Below are 22,967 nucleotides of genomic sequence, written 5' to 3'. Positions count from 1 at the left end.
AGACACCGTGACTATGCAAACAAGATTGCAAGCAAACAATAGATCTGACAAGAAAAAGGTGAATGAAAAAGAGGGCGAATAAAATGACAATTTTTTTGTGAAGTGGGGGAGATGAAAACGAGATGGAAATGGAAAATAATGTAAATTGCAAGGAGATGAGATTTGTGATTAGGAACCTGATAGATGTTGATGATGTCTTCGTGGCAACGGCGCCAGAAATTCCTTTTGACGCGGCTTGAAACTGTGTCGGTATTTCCCCAAAGAGGAAGGGATGATGCAGTACAACTATGGTAGGTATTTCCCTCGGTTATGAAACCAAGGTTATCAATCCAGTAGGAGAACCAAGCAACATTATGTAAATTGTACCAACACACAAAGAACAAATACTTGCAACCTGATGCGTAAAAGGGGTTGTTAATCCCTCCACGGTAAAAAGATAGATTAAATTGTATAAGATTGGAAAAATAGATCTCGCAAGAACACAAAATAAAATAAGTAAATAAAAAGTGCCGCATGGTTTTTTTTGGGTTTTTGGAAATATAGATCTGAAAATAATATGATAAAAGATAGAAGAACAAATAATTATGACGATATCCATGGCAATGATCATGAATATAGGCATCACGTCCAAGATTAGCATGCTGACTCCTACCTACATCTACTACTATTACTCCAAACATCGACCGCTATCCAGCATGCATCTGTTGTTTAAGTTCATGAAGAAACGGAGTAATGCAATAAGAATGATGACATGATGTAGACAAGATCTATTCATGTAGGAACATACCCCATCTTTTTATCCTTAATAGCAATGATACATACGTGCCTCGCTACCCCTTCTGTCACTGGGTGAGGACATCGTAATATCGAACCCATCACAAAGCACCTCTTCCCATTGTAAGCAAAACAGATCTAGTTGGCCTAACTAAACCAAAGATTCAGAGAAGAAATATGAGGCTATAAATAATCATGCATATAAGAGATCAAAGAAAACTCAAATAATATTCATGGATATAGATCAGATCATAAACTCAAACTTCATCCGATCCCAACAAACACAACGCAAAAAGTCATTACATCAAACTGATCTCCAAGAGACCATTGTATTGAGAATCAAAAAGAGAGAAGAAGCCATCTAGCTACTGCCGATGGACGCGTAGGTCTATGGTGAACTACTCACGCATCATCGGAGGAGCACCAATGAGGATGATGAACCCCTCCGTGATCGTGTTCCCCACTGGCAGGGTGCCGGAATAGGGATCTAGATTGGATCTCATGGCTCTGGAACTTGCGGTGGCTGGAATTCTATTTTGTCGACTCCCCTAGGGTTTCTGAAATATTTGGGTATTTATAGAGCTGAGAGGCGGTGCAGGAGACCCCCATGGGCCCCACAGCCCATCAGGGCGTGCCTGAGCTCCCCGGCGCGCCCTGGTGTCTTGTGGGGCCCACGGGCCTCCCCTCTGGTGTTCTTGGCTCCCATGTTGTCTTCTGGTCCAAAAAAATCTCCAAAAAGTTTTGCTGCGTTTGAACTTTGTTTGGCACTAATATTCTGCGAAGTAAAAAACAAGCAAAAAGCAGCAACTGGCACTGGGCACTATGTCAATAGGTTAGTCCAAAAAATGATATAAAGTTGCTATAAAATGATTGTTAAACATTCAAGAATGATAATATAGCAGCATCGGACAATCAAAAATTATAGATACGTTGGAGACATATCAATACCCCCCGATACTACCCATAAATTCATCAAAATAAGCAACAACACAATGAAAATAGAATCTGTCAAAAACAGAACAATCAGTAGTAATCTGGACTTTAGCCAAACTTCTATAACTCCAAGAATTCTGAAAAATTAGGAGGGTAGAGGCAATTTGTATATCAATCTTGTGTAAGAAAATTCAGAATTTATCAGTCTTGTGTGAATTTCTAAAATTCCATCACTAGGCGCAAAAGTTTATGTTTTTCAGCAAAATCAAATCAACTATCACCATAGATCATCCCAAAGGTCTTACTTGGATAAAACACTAATTAAAACACTAAAACATAATTATTACAAAAGTAATATTGTGTATTTATTCATTAACAGAAGCAAAAATAAAAAACCAAAAAAATTGGGCTGCCTTCCAACAAGCGCTATTGTTTAACGCCCCTAGCTAGGAATATTGCATAGATCTAGGTATTGCCATCTTTGGTATACAATTCCTCAATTACACATCCATTTTTCCTAGGGATTCCATTAGGTTTGTTAATGACCACACGCCCCTAGCTAGGAATATTGATAAAGCTAGGGCAAATACTTATCATCTAAAGATCTTTGTTTCCTTTACTAGATGATCCGCCATTATTTTTAGGAACATAAATAAACTTAGTAGCTTATTAGGAGGAAATTTTGAAGTAGTTTTAACATCGGCAGATGCGGAACCCAAATTGGTAATAATATCCTCTAACTTATCGATTCTAGCGGAACCTTGTTCTACCCTCTCATCAATTATATGTTCTTTCTCCTTTAGGGGCCTTAAGGTAATTCCTACCTTTAATCCAAATTGATTTATATGATTATGGGTCTTTTTATCCAAATTTTCAATGAGCTCTACGATAGAAATTTTATTCTCAATAATATCAAACCTTTGCATCACATGTTCCAACGTTAAAGTTGTTCCATTAATCATGATTGGTGGAGATCGCAACAAATTTACCATATCATTATAAGCATCCATACGGTGACTACCCAAGAAATTAACCCAAGTGATAGTGTCTAGCACATATCTATACCAAGTAATAACACCCACATAAAAATTTCGAAGAAGTACTGTAGTGGATTGATTACGAGTAGATCTATTCTAAGCATCACAAATTCTATACTAAGCATCCTTTAAATTTTCTCCCCCCTTGCTTAAAATTAAGAACCTCTCTTTCCGGGGTGTGCCAACCACTACTGCAGGATGCTGCTAATGTGATACTACGATTAGAGACCCTTCGACGAAGCTGTGTGCGATACAATAACCGCAAACGTTGGTGTAAAAGAACCGTCAAAAAAGGTGCAAAACATTTAGATGGCGGAGCCATCAAACACGGTTCAGATTTTAGTTGCGTGTGCGATCCAGGGCATACGGTTCAGTCCAATGAACTGTTTGCGATGAGGCGGGACAAAAGAAACGGGCAGCCTGATGAAGGCGTGTGCGATATAGAGCATATGGTTCACTCGGATGAACTGTTTGTGATTAGGCAACACAAAATAAACGGGCAACTAGATGAAGGTGTGTGCGATATACAACATACGGTTCACTCGGATGAACTGTTTGTGATTAGGCAACACAAAAGAAATGGTCAGCCAGATCAAGTGTGTGTGATTGAGGGCATACGCTTTAGAAGGATTAACTGTTTATGATTAGGCAACAAAACAGAAACGGATCAACCAGATCAAAGTGTCTGCGATTGATGGCATACACTTCACATGGATGAACTATTTCGATTAGCCACAACAAACTGAAACGGTTAGATAGATCAATGTGTGTGTGCTAGACGGGCATACACATTCTAATTAAAATAAGCGTGCGCGATGGTAATAACGAGCGCGCACGGTTGTTGGAACAAGACATGTGCTGACATTGCCTATTGCGATGCACCCTATGGTGCAAACTCCACGTACGGGGCCGAGATGGCGTACGTGCCCACGTTACGCCTTCCGGGAATAGTGCCGCACTTATAACCGTCAGTACATTTTGAGCATGCATCCCGTCACAACTTTTTTAGAAGAACGGGGAGGCCGCATCCCTTCACATTCCAAATTGCAAACCTGTTCACACCGATCAAAACCTAAAAGGTTTCCCACTTAGGAGCGCATTACTACTCAGTTATAAATACTACTACTCCAAGATGAATGCACATTCCTCCTCAACTCCTCATCCACAAAAACAAACAAGTCATTCATCATTGTTCCCTTGCGTCTTCCATGGCCAGCGTGAGTTTTGGGTCGAGAGATTGCCACCAGGGAGAGACGAGCCTGGAAGCGGAAGCATGAGAGATGTCCCGCCTCGCCGCGAAAGCAGCCAACATGTCTCGCCGTGCGGCCGTAGCAGCAGAGAGGTCCCGCCGCGCCGCTGAAGCAGCACGGAGGTCCCGCCGCGCCGTCGATGCAGCAGACTGGTTTGACTGCGCAGCGGAAGTAGAAGAGATGTCCCACCGCGCCGCGAATGCAGCAGAGATGTCCTCCCGCGCCGTGGCGGACGGGGAAAAAGTCTCGCGGGCAGGCGAGGACTCTTACAGGCGCATGCGTGTCATCGTCCTTAGGCAGATGGATCAGATGTCCAGCTAGGCGAGGTTGCAGGATGACCTAAATGCCTCATTTGAACAGTCTACCAGCGTCATCCGGCAACTAAATGAGAGCAGTGTGAAGCTCCAGGCCGAGCACGACCTACTGAGGGCGAAGATCGTCAGAAGTGCGGAGCAGCAGGAGCAGACCACTGCCTTGTTGAAGAGGACCAGCGTCATCATTGAGAAACTTATGGACGAGAATGTCATGCTGCGCAGAAGGCTGGTGGAGCAATCCATGGATGCTCTCATGCAGCATCTTGAGGACAAGAAAGAGCTCATCACCACTCACCGCGGAGACTAGTTCCCGCGGCCTGCAACAACGCATCAAGAAAGTTGAGATCAGCTGAAACACACTCGCCTATTAGCTACACTCAATGCTCAAGTACGATCATAGTGCCTCCTAGTTGGTGCTTTATAAGAGAAGATGGAGACTCAAATTTAAAATAAAAATTGCATAAAGTAAAATGAAGGCCCTTCGCTGAGGGAAGTAGGGATTTGTAGAGGTGCCAGAGCTCAAAGCAAAAATTGGGAGATAAAAACATTTTGAGAGGCATACCTTTCCCACCAACAAAAATGACTTAGAGCACCCAACACTTTCCATGCTAGATATATCATAGGCGGTTCCCAAACAGAAAATAAAGTTTATTCCTTTTTCCACCATACTTTCACTTTCCATGGCTAACCGTATCCAAGGGTGGTCTCCATACCAACACTTTCCAAGGAATTTATTATTTGACAATATAAAGTAAATTCATTTTTCATTTGAGGACTGGGCATCCCTAATACCTTTGCCTTACTCTCGTGCAATGACAAGTGAATAAACACTCACCGTGAGAATAACACATCTAGCATGGAAAATATTGGCCACCCCTCACCGCCTCGCAAGCGGTATGAGCACACAAAAGAGAAATTTATTTTGAAAATTAGAGATGGCACATACAAATTTGCTTAGGACGACAAAAGAATACATCATATAGGTAGGTATGGTGGACTCATGTGGCAAAACTAGTTTAAAGGAGTTTGGATGCACAAGTAGTGATTATACTTAGTGCAAAATGAAGGCTAGCAAAAGATTGAGAAGCGACCAACCAAGAAACAAATGATCTCATAAGCGAGCATTGAGCATAATTAACACCGAACAATGCACCATAAGTAGGATGTAATTTCATTGCACAACTATTGACTTTCGTGCTTGCATAGGAAATCACGAACCTTAACACCAATATTTTTACTAAAGCATAATTACTCATCAACATGACTCACATATCACATCATCATATCTCAAAAATATTACAAGGAATCAAGTTTATTTTGTCCAATGATCTTCATGAAAGTTTTTATTATATCCTTCTTGGATATCTATCACTTTGGAACTCATTTTCATGTATTGCTTTCGATAAGCTCAAACAAATATAAGTGAAGATCATGAGCATAATATTTCTTTCTCTCAAATTAATTTAAGTGAATCAAGAGAGAGTTTCTTCAAAAATACTAAAGCACACCATGCTCAAAAAGATATAAGTGAAGCACTAGAGTAGTTCCATAGAAAAGAGCTCCGTTGACGGGATGTGAATGCCGCTTACTTAGCTCCCTGGCAACTATTTCAGGACTCCTTTTTATTTAAAACTTTCAGATCTAAGTACTTTATTAAAACCGCAAGCAAAATGAAAATAAAATGACATTTCAAGGATAGCACAACTCATGTGAAGAAGAAAAAACTTGGGCTCAACCAATAATTGTTGAAGAAGAAAGGTGGGATGCCTACCGGGACATCCCCAAGCTTAGATGCTTGAGAATTCTTGAAATATTATCTTGGGATGCCTTGGGCATCCCCAAGCTTGAGATTTTGTGTCTCTTTAATTCCTCTCATATCACGGTTTTCCTAAATCTCAAAAGCTTCATCCACACAAAACTCAAAAAGAACTCGTGAGATAAGTTAGTATAAACCAATGCAAAAGCTTTATCATTATCTATTGTAGCAAATCACTAAAATTATTATTCAACATTGCATACTAAATGCCTCTGCATATTTAATACTCCTATCCTCAAATAGAATCATTAAACAATCAAACATATGCAAACAATGCAAACATAACAACAATCTGCCAAAACAGTACAGTCTGTAAAGAATGCAAGACTATCAATACTTATTCAACTCCAAACATTATGAAATTCTACCACACTGTATAAAATTTATCAGAGCTTATTATGCAAAAAGTTTCAACATTTTATCACATTCTGACTTTCCTCGGGAATTTTTGCAACATCGATAAACTTTCTGTTTTCAAACAGCAACATGTATACTTGCAAGATAAGCATGGCAAAGGTTATCAATGCTACTTTTATTGAAATAAAAGATGCAAAAAATTATTCTAAATAACAGCAATCAAATTCTTAACAAAATAAATTGACGCTCCAAGCAAAACACATATCATGTGACGAATGAAAACATAACTCCAAGTGAGGTTACCGATAATGCTGGAGACGAACGAGGGGATGCCTTCCGGGGCATCCCCAAGCTTAGTTGCTTGGATCTTCCTTGAATATTAACTTGGGGTGCCTTGGGCATCCCCAAGCTTAGGGTCTTGTCACTCTTATTCTCCTCATATCGACATCTCACCCAAAACTTGAAAACTTCAATCACACAAAACTTAGCGGAACTTTGAGAGATAGGTTAGTATGATAAAGAGTAAACCATTTCACTTTGGTACTGTCAAAGACAATATTAATAATTGTTTCCACACAAAGCCTACTGTAGCATATCATTCCCACAATTTATATTGAGCAATATAAGCCATAGAAACTAGGAAACAAGCAAACTATGCATTGAAAATAGAATTTGTCAAAAACAGAACATTCTCTAGTAATCTCTTCTCAAACCATACTTCCGCTACTCCAAAAATTATGAAAAACTTAGAAACACATGAGAAATTTGCATATTAAACTTCCGCAAAATGAATCAACTCAAAAGAACTCTTCTGTTAAAAAAGAATTATTTCTGTGAGCGCACAAGTTTCTGTTTTTCAGCAAGATGAAATCAACTATCACCCAACATGATCCCAAAGGCTTTACTTGGCACTTTATTGGAAAAAAACTATAAAACATGATTACTATAGTAGCATAATCATGTGAACACACAAAAACAGTAGGTAAAAGTGTTGGGTTGTCTCCCAACAAGCGCTTTTCTTTAGTGCCTTTTAGCTAGGCATGATGATTTCAATTATGCTCACATAAAAGTAAAGAATTAAAACATAAAGGGAGCATCATGAAGCATATGTAGCACATTTAAGTCTAACCCACTGCCTATGCATAGGGATTTTGTGAGCAAACAACTTATGGGAGCAAGAATTAACTAGCATAGGAAGGCAAAACAAGCATAACTTCAAAACTTTCAACACATAGTGAGGAAACTTGATGTTATTGCATTTCCTACAAGCATATGTTGCTCCCCCGTAATAATTTTCAGTAGCATCATCAATGAGTTCAACAATATAACTATCACATAAAGCAATCTTTTCATGACGCACAAGCATAGAAATTTTACTACTCTCCACATAAGAAAATTTATTCTCATGAATAGTAGTGGGAGCAAACTCAACAAAGTAACTATCATGGGATTGAAAACTAAAATCATGATGAAAATTTCATGGTTATCATTATTCTTTATAGCATAGATGTCATCACCATAATCATAATATATAGGAACTTTGTTGTCATAATCAATTGCAACCTCCTCCAAAATAGTGGATTCATCATTAAATAAAGTCACGACCTCTCCAAATCCACTTTCATCAATATAATCATCATAAATAGGAGGCATGCAATCATCATAATAAATTTTCTCATCAAAACTTGGGGGAATAAAAATATTATATTCATCAAACATAGCATTCCCAAGCTTATGGCTTTGCATATCATTAGCATCATGGATATTCAAAGAATTAATACTAACAACATTGCAATCCTGCTCATCATTTAAATATTTTGTGCCAAACATTTTATTGACTTCTTCTGCTAACAATTGAGCACAATTTTCCGAACCATCATTTTCAAGAAAGATATTATAAATATGATAAATAATATGATGCAACCTAAATTCCATTTTTATGTAGTTTTCTTTTACAGACCAAACTAGTGATAAACAAGAAACTAAAAGATTCAATCGCAAGATCAAAAGATATACCTTCAAGCACTCACCTCCCCGACAACGGCGCCATAAAAGAGCTTGATGTATACTACGCAACTTTATTCTTGTAGACACGTGTTGGGCCTCCAAGCGCAGAGTTTTGTAGGACAGTAGCAATTTTCCATCAAGTGGATGACCTAAGGTTTATCAATCCGTGAGAGGTGTAGGATGAAGATGGTCTCTCTCAAACGACCCTGCAACCAAATACAAGAAATCTCTTATGTCCCAACACACCCAATACAATGGCAAATTGTATAGGTGCACTAGTTCGGCGAAGAGATGGTGATAAAAGTGTAATATGGATGGTATAAATATATTTTTATAATCTTAATAAATAAAAATAGCAAGGTAGAAAATAGTAAACGGGCACAAAAATGGTATTTCAATGCTTGAAAATGAGGCCTAGGGTCCGTAATTTCACTAGTGCAATCTCTCAACAATGCTAAGATAGTTGGATCATATGATTATCCCTCAAAGTGCAATAAAGAAGCACTCCCGAGTTCCTATTAGCGGAGAACAAAAGATAGGAATTGTTTGTAGGGTACGAAACCTCAAAGCTATTCTTTCCGATCGATCTATCCTAGAGTTCGTACTAAAATAACGCAAGCTCTTCTTTCCGATCGATCTAATCAATGGTTCGTACTAAAATAACACCAAAGCAAATTCATATTCATAATACTCAATCCACACAAAGAACTACAAGGAGACCCCAAAGTTTGTATGTAGAAAACATAATAAAAACGTGCATCAACCCCTATGAATAGATTACCCCAATGTCACCTCGGGAATCCACGAGTTGAGTGCCAAAACATATATCAAGTGAATCAATATGATACCCCATTGTCACCTCAAGTATTCATACTACAAGACATACATCATGTGTTCTCATATGTGAATATTCAATCCGACAAGACAAAACTTCAAAGGGTGAAGACTTAGTTCATCACAACAAGAGTATAGAGGGGAGAAACATCATATGATCCATCTATGTTAACAAAGCCCATGATATAGTTCACGAGAGAGAGAGAGATGAAACACATAGCTACTGGGACAAACCCTCAGCCCCGTGGGTGGATTACTCCCTCCTCATCATGGTGGCCGCCGCGATGATGAAGATGGCCATCGGAGATGATTCCCCCCTCCAGCATGGTGCCGAAATGGGGTCTAGATTGATTTTCGGTGGCTACAAAGCCTTGCGGCGGCGGAACTTTTGATCTAGGTTAACCCCGAAGGGATTTGGAATATTTGTGAATTTATATGGTAAAGAGGGGGTGCGGGAGGCCATCGAGGTGGGCACAACCCACCTGGGCGTGTCTGGGACCCCAGGTGCGCCCTGGTGGGTTGTGCCCCCCTCGGGGCACCCCCGAGGTGCTGCTCTGGCCCATCTTGGGTGTTCTGGTTCATAAAAAATCTCCAACAAGTTTCGCGGTGTTTGGACACCATTTGATATTGATTTCCTGCGATGTACTCCCTCCATTCCTAAATATAGGGTGTATAGTTTTCGGCACGGAAATTAAAGAACGTACATGGAGGAAAATTTTCACAAATTTTGGGCGAAATTTCACATGACTAATTGACATGAGAAAATAGAGGATCTTGACTTGTATAAAGAAATGTAATCAAATCCCTAAAAAAATCCAAACGAGTGGTGCAACACAATACACCTTATATTTCGGATTTTTTCACAAAAATCTATACACCTTATATCAAGGAACAGAGGGAGTAAAAAACAAGCAAGTAACAACAAGTGGCACTAGGCACTGGGACATTAGGTTAGTCCCAAAAAATGATATAAAGTGCTATAAAATGATTGTAAAACATCTAAGAATGATAAAATAACAGCATGAATACTTCATAAATTGTAGATACATTGGAGACGTATCAGCATCCCCAAGCTTAATTCCTACTCGTCCTCGAGTAGGTAAATGATAAAAATAATAATTTATGAAGTGTGAATGCTAGCAAAGTGCATTAGTTTGATCAATGATAATTTCAATCACTTTTCCTAGCATCATAACAGCAACTCTTTCTCACAAAACTTATCATGATAACTAGCAATTGAAAATGGAATTTTTGTTCTGGAATGCTACCTATCATATTCATCATAAACTATTTTATTTTGTAGCATGGACATTTGGACTTTAATATGGTTCAAAGCAATAGTCTAGTTTTGACATGAAGACTTTAATACTCAAGCATACCAACAAGCAACCATCTCTTTCCTATTAGCGGAGAACAAAACATAGGAATTGTTTGTATGGTACGAAGCCACCTCAAAGCTATTCTTTCCGATCAATCTATCCTAGAGTTTGTACTAGAATAACACAAGCTATTCTTCCCGGTCGATCTAATGGAGAGTTCGTACTAGAATAACACCAAAGCAAATTCATATTCTTAATACTCAATCCACACAAAGAACTACAAGAGACCCCCAAAGTTTCTATCGGAGAGAAGATAATAAGAACGTACATCAACCCCTATGCATAGATTACCCCAATATCACCACGGGAATCCACAAGTTGAATGCCATAACATATATCAAGTGAATCAATAAGATACCCCAATTGTCACCTCAAGTATTCATACCGCAAGACATATATCATGTGTTCACATCTCTGAATATTCAATACGACAAGACAAAACTTCAAAGGGTAAAGATTAAATTCATCATAACAATAGTATAGAGGGTAGAAACATCATATGATCCATCTATATTAACAAAGCCCGTGATATGAATCACGAGAGAGAAAGAGATTAAACACATAGCTACTGGTACAAACCCTCAACCTCGGGGGTGGACTACTCCCTCCTCATTATGGTGGCCGCCGGGATGATGAAGATGGCGAAGGGTGATGATTCCCCCCTCAGGCAGGGTGCCGGAACGGGGTCTAGATTGGTTTTCGCAGATACAAAGACCTTGTAGCGGCGGAACTTCTGATCTAGGGTAACCCCGAGGGGTTTGGAATATTTGGGAATTTATAGTGCAAACAAGGGGTACGGGAGGCCACCGAGGTGGGCACAACCCACCTGGGCGCACCATGGGGGGCTGGCGTGTCCTGGTGGGTTGTGCCCCCTTAGGGCACCCCCCAGGTGCAGCTCTCACTACAGGAATCAGGCACTTTGCCGTCTGCCATGGCTGACGGCAAAGGCATGCCTGGCTAACGGCAAATGCCTTTGCCATTCGCCAACATATGGCAACAGGTCCGGCTGAATAGGCTACGGCGAAGGCCTCTTTGCCGTCTGCTGGTGGACGGCGAAGATGAACTGCTCTTTGTCGTCAGCCAGCAGACGGCAAAGATCCTGGACGGCACAATTGCCAGGTTAGGTCCATTAGGGGGTTAATGGTGTGCTTTGCCGTCCGCGGGCAGATGACAAAGACCATTGCACCTTTGCCGTCTGCCAGCGGACAGCAAAATGGCAAAATAGGCCAACCCCAGGTGCTGCCACTTGTCATGCTATGCCGTCCGCTGGTAGACAGCAAAGGTGCAACGCTCTTTGTCGTCTGCCAGCCGACGGCAAAAAAACCAAATAGGCTGGCCAGTGCCCCGGGTTGCACAGGTAGCTGTCACGTGGCAGCTTTGCCGTCTGTTGGCTAATGACAAAGCTCTTTGTTGTCCGCCAGCAGACGGCAAAGACCTGTATAGCTCATGTTTTGTTATATCCTTGCATTTTCAAATGACATAAATTATATATATAGTTTCAACCTCAAACGTAGCCCATGTATCCATCATCTAGCAGTCCATCAACGCAATAGAACACATAGGGTATTAAAACGTCCAATACATACATAGTTTCACAGAGTTCATCAACATACATACATAGTTTCACGGAGTTATTCAACATACATTGTTTATCAACACAAAATCAAAACAGAAACTAAAACTAGCAGTCCATCAATCCAGCTTCCATGAAGTGAATCAAATCTTCAAAAATGGGAGTAAGCAAGTTAGAAGAAGAAGAATAAGCCGACGATGACTAGAAGAAGAAGAAGACTAGAAGAAGAAGAAGGTTTTTACCCTTTTCCTTCTCATTCTTCTTCTTTCATTCTTTCTTTTGCTTCTCTTTCTTCTTCTATTCTTTCTTTTTCTCCTCTTCCTTGTTTTTCTTCTTCTTATTCCTTTTTTTGTCTTTTTAGAGCTTACATAGGTAATTATGCCATTTTTTAGCTAACTAAGCTTATTATGTCAATTTGGAGGAAATTAAGGTAAGTATAGGTCATTTTGTGCTAACATAAGTAATTATGCCATTTTTTATCTAACGTAGGTAAAATGGATCATTTTGGAGCTAACCTAGCTAAAATGGATCATATGTGAGCTAACGTAGGTAAAATGGATCATATTGGAGCTAACCTAGGTAAACTTGCTCATTTTGGGCTAACCTAGGTAAAATGGATCATATTGGAGCAAAGCTAGGCAAAATGGGTCATTTTGGAGCTAACTTAACTAATTATGCCATTTTTTAGTTAACTAAGCATATTATGCCATTTTTTGACATATGTAAGCTAAGTATAGGTCTTTATTTAGCTAACCTAGGTAACTAAGCATATTAGAGCTAATTTAGTTAAGTATCGATCATTTTGGAGCTAAGTAAGCTAATTATGTCATTTTGTAGGAAGATTGGCTAACTCTAGGTCATTACGGTAACCATTTTGGAGGAAATAAAGCTAAGTCTAGGTCTTTTTGCATTTGGTAGGCAAAACACTAGTAACCAATAATTGTTGAAGAAGAAAGGTGGGATGCCTACCGGGGCATCCCCAAGCTTAGATGCTTGAGACTTCTTGGAATATTAACTTGGGATGCCTTGGGAATCCCCAAGTAGCTTTCGTGTCTCCTTAATTCTTCGCATATCCTGGTTTTCCTAAATCTCAAAAGCTTCATCCACACAAAACTCAACAAGAACTCGTGAGATAAGTTAGTATAAACCAATGAAAAACCTTATCATCTACTTTAGCAAATCACTAAAATTATTATTCAACATTGCATACTAAGTGCCTCTACATATTTAATACTCCTATCCTCAAATAGAATCATTAAACAAGCAAACATATGCAAAAAATGCAAACATAACAGCAATTTGCCAAAACAGTACAGTCTGTAAAGAATGCAAGAGTATCAATACTTCCCTAACTTCAAAAATTATGAAATTCCACCACACTATAGAAACTTTCTCAGACCTTAGTTTGCAAAAAGTTTCAACATTTTATCACATTCTAACTTTTTTGGGGAATTTTTGCAACATCGATAAACTTTCTGTTTTCAAACAACAACATGTATACTTTGTAAAATAAGCATGGTGAAGGCTATCCTTGGCATTTTTATTGAATAGAAATATGCAAAAAAATATACTAAATAACAGCAAGCAAATCATAGCAAAATAAAATGACACTCCAAGTAAAACACATATCATGTGATGGATGAAAACATAGCTCCATGTGAGGTTACCGATAATGTTGGAGACAAAAAGAGGGGATGCCTTCCGGGGCATCCCCAAGCTTATTTGCTTGGATATTAACTTGGGGTGCCTTGGGCATCCCCAAGCTTAGGGTCTTGTCACTCCTTATTCTCCTCATATCGACATCTCACCCAAAACTTGAAAACTTCAATCACACAAAACTTAACGGAACTTCGTGAGATAGGTTAGTATGCGAAAGAGCAAACCATTTCATTTTGGTACTGTCAAGGACAAGATTCATAATTGTTTACACACAATGCCTACTGTATCAAATCATTTCCACAATTTATATTGATCAATATAAGCCATAGAAACTAGAAAGCAAGCAAACTACGCATTGAAAACAGAATCTGTCAAAAACAGAATAGTCTGTAATAATCTGCACTCAAACCATACTTCTGCTACTCCACAAATTCTGAAAAAATTAGACCACGTGCGAAATTTGTATATTAATTATCTACAAAACGAATCAACTCAAAAGAACTCTTCTGTTAAAAATAAGAATTATTTCCGTGAGCGCAAAAGTTTCTGTTTTTCAGCAAGATCAACTCAACTATCACCCAACATGATCCTAGAGGCTTTACTTGGCACTTTATTGAAACAAAAGCAATAAAACATGACTACTACAGTAGCATAATCATGTGAACACACAAAATCAGTAGGTAAAAGTGTTGTTTTGTCTCCCAACAAGCGCTTTTCTTTAATGCCTTTTAAGCTAGGCATGATGATTTCAATGATGCTCGCGTGAAAGATAAGAATTGAAACATAAAGAGAGCATCATGAAGCATAAGTTCCTCTCTCATAATAATTTTCAGTATCATCATGAATAGATTCATCAATATAACCATCACATAAAACATTCTTTTTATGATCCATAAGCATAGCAAGTTTATTACTCTCCATATAAGCAATTCTATTCTCATTCATAATAGTGGGAGTACCATAGGAAGCTCGAATACCATAAATTGTTCCCACATTAAAAGAGTAATTTTCAGCAAAAGGATAATCAAAATAATGAAATAATTATCACTACTTTTTATAACATTGTTTGACACGAGAAAAATTTTAATGCGCTCCAGATGAAGGGAAGAGGGGGAGTTTGATTTCTCTCATGCGCCGGTGAAAAGAAAAGTGTGCGGGCATGCCAGTGTACATAGTACACAAAAAAATGGTATGGGAAGCAAGTATTTCATTAATCTCATCGGATAAATAAAATTACAAGACCCCATAAAAAAGGAATGCGCTCCGTGGCCTACTAGCGCGGCCTGCCTGACTATGGGGATGTGCGGTCTCCTGGTTCCCGGGGCCTCGAAAAGCTCCCGGTTAATTACTCCCGCGGGTTGCTCCGCGAGATACCTCCGATTAAGCCGTGTGGTCATCTTCGTCGTCTTCGCTTTGCATTCTCCATGCATGATGATGATGATGTGGGTGTATGGAGTGGGCGGCAGCAAAACCCTTGTCCTCGACGGTACACGTGCCGCTCAAAACATGGCTTTGTGTTGGCCACATTCGCCCACGCCGTCGCCCCTTGTCGGTCTTGACTACATTGATGTAGTCGGTGTTGAAGTTGCATGGGTCCTGCTAGGCTCGGACTTCTTTACGATCTAACGGCTTCATCGGGTATGCAAGGGGTTCGCCTCGTGGGAGTATTCTTATGGAGACCGGCGTCGGTGTAAAACCAACACTCGCTTGTATCGGCAGTGCCGGTGTGGTTGGCGCCTCGTCTCGGCTAGACACCACGTTTACGGCGGTCCTCGAAGACAAGGGCGCCGCCTCACGGGGCCATCGGAAGTTAGTGTTGGCAAAGTGATGTCGCCTCCTCGCCATCACGCCTCATCTTCATGGGCTCCAGGTCGTGGAGACCGTCATGTGGCACCATCTTCTCCTCCAGGTCACGGACAGCACCGCATCTCTGCTCCGTGTTGCGGGCAGCACCAAGGGTGTGTGTTATCTTCTTGGCTCCGTGTCGCGGGCTCCATCTTGACGAGGTAGGCATTGGTGGTGATGTCCCGCGAGCTCCACGCCTCCGTCATCCTTCCCGGCACGTGGCGGCATCCTCGCGAGCTCCATGCCTCTGGTCCAGCTTGATGATGTTGATGTTGGTGGTGTCCTCCTTGCGAGCTCCACGCCACGATTCTTCGCGGTACCAGGTGTTGGCGCTGGGCGCCGTCTTGGCGAGCTCCGCTCCACAATCCAAGGCGGCACGGTGGCAGTATCGTTGCGAGCCTCCACGCCTTTGTCCTCCATGGCACCGACTTGATGAAGAAGATGACGGGCGTCGTCCTAGCGAGCTCTGTCTCGCCATCGTCCATGGCACGCGGCACCATCCCTACGTGCTCCACGCCTTCGGGCTCCAGCTTGACAAAGTAGATGTCGGCGGCATCCTTAATGGGCGCCACGCCTCTGTCCTCTAGCTCTAGCATGACGAAGTGGATGGCGGGTGTCCTTCTTGTGAGCTCCCCGTCACGATCCTTGCGGCACCAGGTTGATGCTGTGACATTGGATCATCTTGGCGAACTCCGTGGCGCCATCGACCCGAGCCTCCACGCCTTCGTTCTCCGTAGCTCCAGCTTGATGAAGTTGACATTGGCATCATCTTGGCGAAATCCGCGCCGCGATCCGCTGCGGCACGGCGGCGGCATCATCCGCGAGCCTCCCCACCTTCGCCCTCCATTGCGCCAGCTTGATGAAGAAAACGAGGGCGTCGTCCTAGCGAGCTCCATGTCGCCATCCACGGCGGCATCCTCGCAAGCCTCGCGCCTTTGGGGCTCCATCTTGACGAAGTAGACGTCGTCAGCCTCATCACCAAGGGCGGCCACCAACCAAGAAGTCCAACGGGGAGCGTGCCGGCAGCCCCATCGACACGCCATCGTCTTCCACGCCTTGGTGAAGTCCGGGAGTAGCCTCGTTGTCTTGGTTAGCTTGATGAAGATGATGATAACACCAACGAAGTGCTGCATGACCGCGAGCTCCACCGCGCCACCACGTGTTGTGCATGCATGCAATAATTAAGGGTGAAGGAGTAATTAGATGATAACTTTACCGTTCAGAAAGATCAACTTGGTGTTCATGTTGCTGCCGAGGTGCCTACTTCTTGTACGGATGATCGCCGGCGTTGTTCTTCTCTCCTTCTACTTCGTCTTGTTGCATGAGTTCTGGGATCGTGGTGGCTGGATGTGGTCGATGATTTGTGTCTGCGTGCCGTGGATGTGGTGTTCCTCGTTTGTGGGTCCTCCCCCCGTTGTGTGGGATTGTATCCTGTATATATAGGCAGCCGGCAGGGTATGAGCTGAGCAGCGCACAGCTTTTGCTTGATCGGCAAGTTCAACAGTTTCCATCCTAAGCTCTTCTTTCCATCTTGATTTTTTCTTTCCAAAACGCTGCTATGCTTAGTCTAATCTCGTGCTTGCAACGTAGTTCTGTTTTTCTGTTTGTAATAATGTGTGCACGCGGGATGATATAACCCGGACATGCACGTAGCTAGGTGGTGGGTCAAGTGCCATAGCATGCACTGACCACTTCTCCCTCTTCCGTTTTCTTCTCCTGGTGGGCGCATGCGCTGTGAGTCGTGGCCGTGGGATGGCGCGGTCATCGCGGATCATGGTGCGCCCGCCGGGAGGTAGCTAGCTAGGTTGTTGCCACCGATAAAGAGAGGAATGGAAAACAGAAAAGCTGCGCAGTTGAGGCGGCACAAAACTCTCTCTCGTTCGTGTTCATAGCGCTCGCTCTCTCTCGCTTTCTCTGTTCGATCGCGTGTGTTGGCAACGACAATTGGCATCAGAGCTACGTGGTGCTCGATCCACTCTCCGGTGGCCGGCGGTGTCCGATCCGCGGCGTACCATGTCAGACACCGATTCTGAGAAAGGGCAGAGCAAGGGCGGGACGAAATCACCGTCGAAGTCGCCACCGACCATGGCGCCCGTGGCGCGCCTGACGGGAGGCGGGAGCGACGAGCTGCGCATCGTCGAGCGAGTAGTGCGGGAGAGCGAGACCTCTACATCATCCATGGTCCTCACCCGCACCAACTACATGGAGTGGTCCCTCGTCATGCAAGTCAAGCTTCAGGTGGCCCGCGTCTGGTCCGCGGTGATCAACGACGGAGCCGACGAGCACGACGACCGGCGCGCATTGCAGATCATCCTCATCGGTGTGCCGCCAGAGATGATCCTTGTCCTGGCCGCGAAGGACTCGGCCAAGAAGGCCTGGGAGACGATCAAAACTCTCCGCATGGGCAGTGAGCGCACGCCCGAGGCGAAGGCGCAAGTGCGTCACCGGGAATTTGAGGACCTTCGTTTCAAGGAGGGCGAGCCCGTTGAGGATTTCGCGCTGCGGCTCTCTGGCTCGTCGCCGATCTCGATCTGTATGGTGATCCGGTGACTGAGCACAAGCCTGTCCAGAAGTTCCTTCGCGTCGTGCCGCGCAAGTACCAGCAGATGGCGATGGCGATAGAGTCTCTCATCGACCTCAAGACTATGACGATCGAAGAGCTCACGGGGCGTTTGTCGGCGTGCGAAGATCATTATGATCTGGACGACACGGCGCAGTCTAGCGCGCGCCTCATGTACACCTCTGCAGAGTGGGACGCGCGCGAGCAGCAGCTCGGCTCTGGCAGCCGGTCATCAGGAGGCAACAACAACAACAAAAGCAAGTCGCCTGGGAAGAACAAATTCCAGGGCGGCGGCAAGGCGATGCCACCGAGCGCAGGCGCAAGCGGATCTAGTGGCTCCGACGGAAAGAAGAAAGTCAAGTGCCACTATTGCAACAAGCAGGGCCACTAGAAGAAGGAGTGTTACTCCAGAATCAAGGATGAGGAGCAGAAAGGCAAGCAGGAGCAGGCGAATCTTGTCCAAGCTGACGCCGAGCACGATCAAGGTCTGTACATGGCTGTGGTCACCGCAGTGGACAACACACAGCTCGCGGCGCCCTAGCATGTTTACCTCAACGAGGAGAAGGTCATGCCCGTCCCCTCACCGGATGGGGTGTGGTTCTTCGACACCGGGGCCAGCAGCCATATGACGGGCGATCGGCACGTTTTCTCTTCACTTGACGAGACGGTGCACGGCTTAGTGAGGTTCGGCGATGGCTCGGTCGTGGCCATCCGCGGGCGAGGCAGTGTGGTGTTTCGCTGTCAGGGCGGCGAGCAACGCGCTCTCACCGGCGTCTTCTTCATCCCCAGCCTGCGGACGAACATCGTCTCCGTGGGACAACTGGACGAGGCCGGCTGCATCATCAACATCGCTGACGGCATCATGGCCATCCTGGACCCAGCACGGCGCGTGCTGGCGCGCATCAAGCGCTCTGGAAATCGCCTGTACACCAGAGTGCTCACCATTGACGCACCAGCGTGTCTGATGGCACAGGGCGACGACGCAACATGGAGATGGCATGCTCGCATGGGGCTTCTCCACTTCCGTGCGCTCCGGACCATGTCCACGAAGCAGCTCGTGCGCGGCATGCCGGTGATCGATCGCGTGGCGGAATACTGTGACGGCTGCGCTCTGGGAAAGCAGCATCGAGCACCGTTCCCTCAGGCCATGGCGTACCGAGCCGAGCGCGGCCTAGAGCTCGTGCACACGGACTTGTGCGGACCGATCACTCCAACAACTCCGGGAGGTAACAAGTATTTCCTGCTTGTCGTAGATGATTACAGTCGCTACATGTGGTTAGAGCTCCTAAGGTCCAAGGACGAGGCGTACTCCCGCTTCAAGAAAATCAAGGTGATGGCCGAGGCTGACGGCAACTGCAAGCTGCGCGCGTTCAGGTCAGACCGTGGCGGCGAATTCAACTCCATCGAGTTCAGAGAGTACTGCGAGCAGATCGGCATCAAGCACTTCACCACTGCCCCGTACACACCACAGCAAAACGGCGTTGTCGAATGCCGAAGTCAGACAGTGGTGGAGATGGCCCGGTGCATGATGAAGAGCATGGGGATGCCAGCGTTCTTTTGGGCAGAGGCGGTGAGAACGGCAGTATACCTGCTAAACCGCTCGCCCACCAGAAGCTTGGAGGGTGTCACGCCCTATGAGGCGTGGCACGGCCGTAAGCCCAATGTGCAGCACCTGCGCACGTTCGGGTGCACGGTTCACGTGAAGCGCGTAGGCACTGGCATCACTAAGCTCAGTGATCAATCGACACCAATGGTGTTTGTCGGCTATGAGGAGGGCTCCAAGGCGTACCGAGCATATGATCCAGCAACCAAGAAAGTCCAGGTAACACGTGATATCATTTTTGAGGAGAATAGCCCATGGATGTGGAGCGCTCAGGACACGAGCGCGGTCACCACCGCACCAGCGACTTTCACTGTGGTCTACACCACGGAGAACGGAGTCCAGGAGGTGGATAGCGGATCATCTACCACGCCGGTCATGCCACAGCCAGCGGCGACACCCTCTACACCAGCCTTGGGGACGCCGCGATCGGCTGTAGTCGCCACGCCGGTGGTGAGCACGCCGGACTCGTCACAGTCCGAGCCAGCGACGCCCGCGGACTCGTCAGGTGGCGAGGGCACGCCTCCGTCACATGACTCTAGGCACGATGTGCCCACGGGGCAGCCAGTGCGCTATCGGAGCTTCACTAGCGTGCTCGAGGAAACTGAAGACCAGGCGGTGCACGAGCAGTTCGAGCACTGCCTACTCGTGCGCTGCCTGTTCAGTGCTGAGGAGCCGCGTGACGTGGACGAGGCGCTTGCTAGCAAGGCGTGGAAGGGCTCCATGGACGTCGAGATGTAGTCCATCATCGACAACAAGACTTGGGAGCTCACTCAGCTGCCTGTCGGACACAAAGCGATCGGACTGAAGTGGGTTTATCGTGTAAAGCGTGATCCTGCAGGCAATGTCGTCAAGCACAAAGCCCGCCTCGTCGCAAAGGGGAAGTGTACAGCGTCAGGGGGTGGACTTTGAGGAAGTGTTCACTCCCGTAGCCCGCATGGAGACAGTACGCCTGCTGTTGGCTCTTGCTGCACATTCAGGATGGGAGGTCCATCACATGGACGTAAAATCGGCTTTTGTGAATGGTGACCTCACTGAAGAGGTTTATGTTGCTCAGCCGCCGGGGTATGAGGTCGCCGGCAAGGAGGAGAGTGTGCTGCGCCTTCGCAAGGTGCTATACGGACTGCATCAAGCTCCACACGCCTGGTATGCAAAACTAGATGAGTCTCTGGCAGCTCTTGGATTCACTCGCAGCCCTTTGGAGCATGCTGTCTACAGGCGCGGCGATGCTCACTCATATCTGCTGGTGGGAGTCTATGTGGATGATCTAATTATCACTGGGACTGATGCAGTGGACATAGCCGCGTTCAAGGAGCAGATGCAGCAACTTTTCAAGATGAGTGATCTGGGCAAACTGAGCTACTACTTGGGCATAGAGGTGGAGCAGAACAGCAGTGGCATCACACTCTGTCAGAAAAGCTATGCCGAGAAAATACTGGAGATTGCAAATATGGCGGGCTGCAACAACTGCCACACGCCCACGGAGTGTCGACTCAAGCTCAAGAAAGAGGACGACGGTGAGCCTTTCGACGCCACTCTGTATCGCAGGGTGATTGGAAGCCTGCGCTATCTGGTGAACACACGGCCTGACATAGCACACTCTGTCGGCATCGTCAGCCGGTTCATGGAGAAGCCTAGTACACATCACTGGGCTGCTGTCAAGCAGATATTGAGGTACGTGAAGGGCACCAAGCACTATGGATGCAGCTAGAAGAGAGGTCAGGGTGTAGCGAAACTACTCGGGTTCAGCGACAGCGATCACACCGGCGATGTCGGCGATCACAAGAGCACCTCCGGGCATGTTTTCTATCTTGGCAAGAACCTGATTACCTGGAGCTCTCAGAAGCAAAAGATAGTTGCACTTTCTTCATGTGAGGCGGAATATGTAGCCATTGCAGCAGAGACATGCCAAGGATTGTGGTTGAGCAGACTGTTGGGAGATACAACTGGAATCACTCCTGTGAGGTTCAAGCTCCAAGTGGACAACAAATCTGCTATAGCTTTAAGCAAAAATCCAGTACATCATGATCGCAGCAAACACATTGACGTGAAGTTCCATTTTGTGAGAGATTGCATGGAAAAGGGTCAAGTGGAGATCGATCATGTGGGCAAGCAAGATCAACTGGCCGATGCTCTGACAAAAGCGCTCGGACGAGTTCGTTTCATTGAGATGAGACAAAGGCTTGGAGTGATCGGCTTGGAGCAGTGAGATTAGGGGGTGAAATGTTATGCTTAGTCTAATCTCATGCTTGCAACGTAGTTTTGTTTTTCTGTTTGTAATAATGTGTGCACGCGGGATGATATAACCCGGACATGCACGTAGCTAGGTGGTGGGTCAAGTGTCGTAGCATGCACTGACCACTTCTCCCTCTTCCGTTTTCTTCTCCTGGTGGGCGCATGCGCTGTGAGTCGTGGCCGTGGGATGGCGCGGTCATCGCGGATTATGGCGCGCCCGCCGGGAGGTAGCTAGCTAGGTTGTTGCAACAGATAAAGAGAGGAATGGAAAACAGAAAAGCTGCGCAGTTGAGGCGGCACAAAACTCTCTCTTGTTCGTGTTCATAGCGCTCGCTCTCTCTCGCTTTCTCTGTTCGATCGCGTGTGTTGGCAACGACAAACGCTGCTCTTCTTGCTTTACACGGCTGCACAAAAGAAGGAAATTAACTGATACATACCTTGCTTTAAACCACGCATGCAATGATGCACCCAGTGGGTTGCCTCCGTTTCCAAAAATCGGATGGCTTGCCATATATGTACGGATCCGACTGCTCACATGCCGATCATTCTAATTCCAATAGCCAGACTCATAGGTGTTCAAGTGTAATTTGAACCCACCAAAAACACACGCACATATTTCATCCATGTACGTATATGCACGCGTTTGTCGATCGGCCGCAGATACCCGAATACGTATTTACGGTGTGTATAGCTGCGGGTATTCATATTATCATATACATACATACGCGAGCTTGCCGGCCGGCCGATACCCCCGAATACGTACACATATACGTGCAACGTACAAGAGCTTTGTT

Source organism: Triticum aestivum, chromosome 2A (genome assembly GCF_018294505.1).
Source record: "Triticum aestivum cultivar Chinese Spring chromosome 2A, IWGSC CS RefSeq v2.1, whole genome shotgun sequence".
NCBI classification, from domain to species: domain Eukaryota; kingdom Viridiplantae; phylum Streptophyta; class Magnoliopsida; order Poales; family Poaceae; genus Triticum; species Triticum aestivum.
Note: the sequence above shows the minus strand (reverse complement) of the source record.